This window comes from Myotis lucifugus, unplaced genomic scaffold (genome assembly GCF_000147115.1).
Source record: "Myotis lucifugus unplaced genomic scaffold, Myoluc2.0 scaffold_210, whole genome shotgun sequence".
NCBI lineage: Eukaryota > Metazoa > Chordata > Mammalia > Chiroptera > Vespertilionidae > Myotis > Myotis lucifugus.
This window is the reverse complement of record NW_005871258.1, coordinates 1,530,351-1,531,790: the sequence shown is the minus strand read 5'-3', so window position 1 is coordinate 1,531,790 and position 1,440 is coordinate 1,530,351.

Genomic DNA, 1,440 nt, shown 5'->3' with positions numbered 1-1,440 from the left:
GGGTTATGGCTTAGGGTGAGTGTGACTGTGATGGCGGGTGGGGTGCTGAGGGCAGTGATGAGGGTGAGGGTGAGGGTGGCTGTGGCGGTTGGTTGGGGTGCTGAGGGCAGTGAGGAGGGTGAGGGTGACCGTGGCGGTGGGTGGGGTGCTGAGGGCAGTGGCGATGAGGCCGTGGAGCAGGTTGAGGACCTGCTGAGGAGTCAGGCAGGGCCACAGTGACTGACAAACACTGAAATGCTGACGTGCATCACTCTGCCCCGCTGGCTGACATGAGGCTTTTCCTTTTGAGTCAAGTCATTCCAGCTTCCATGTCTGTCCACTCTGTCCCCCACAGCACTATGCGACTGCTTACCATCAACTCTGTGACCCCAACATTTACTCAACATTGGACTCCTCAAAAAGGTCAGTCCGACCTCACCTGTTTGCCTCTGACCACAAAGGTTATCTCAACCTTAACTCGATCTTCATGCAGTTTGCGAGCCCGTCCAACTCCGCCTTGGGGCTGCCGACCTGTCTGAGAGCGGGAAGGGACGGAACGTGGCTGTGCCACGATCATCCCCCCCACACCACAGCGTGGTGACACTCGGAAACAAAGGGAGTCACAAAGTCACTTTAGCCCACACACATCCTGAAGGAAAACAGCCTCTTTGGATGATCTATGCCATCTTCCCAGACCTACCAGGCCCATTTAAATCTTGCTAATTACAACAACTCCCCTTTATTACCACATGCAACCACTGTGCGAAGCACTTTATTTCATGCATTATTTCACTAACTAGTCTTCGAATCCCCAAGACACCTCATTCCCATCTACCAGCAAAGAAGCAAGGGGCTCTGAGGTTAGCTAACTTGTCCAAGCCCCACACCCAGGGGGCGGCCACGCCGGGGGTCTGAAGTCAGGCAGTCTGGCACCAGAGACCAATTCTGAGGCTCTGCTCCACTGGCTCCCCGGGGAGCTGGCCCACTGACAGCCTTTGACAATGGGAACCCCGTCCTTTGTTAGTACACCAGCCAGAGGGTGGTGATTTTGAGATCATGACAATTTCAGTTCATTCTTCTAAGATCTTTAAGCCTCCTTGGTGGATAGAAATTAACTTCAAGGATTCTTCTAAAACCTGTAACATATAACTGGGATAAGCAATTCAAATGAGTCAGCACTAGCAGCTCACTAAGGCCCCAGTCCCTGAGTTCTCTCCTGTGAGCTCCTTAAGGACTATGGAACCCATAGTAAATGCATCTTATAGTAGAGCTAGCGGGATGAGCCGCTGCTACCATACGGCACTGGACACTTGTCAGTGCTTTACTGATCGTGCACCGAGTCCCAACTTCCTTTCCGACTCAGTGGAAATGATGGCTGTTCCCAAATCTCTCTCGTAAATACGCTCCGGTGAGTTTTTAGAGACCAGGTAAATGACCACCTGGCACACTCGAGGGTCAGCC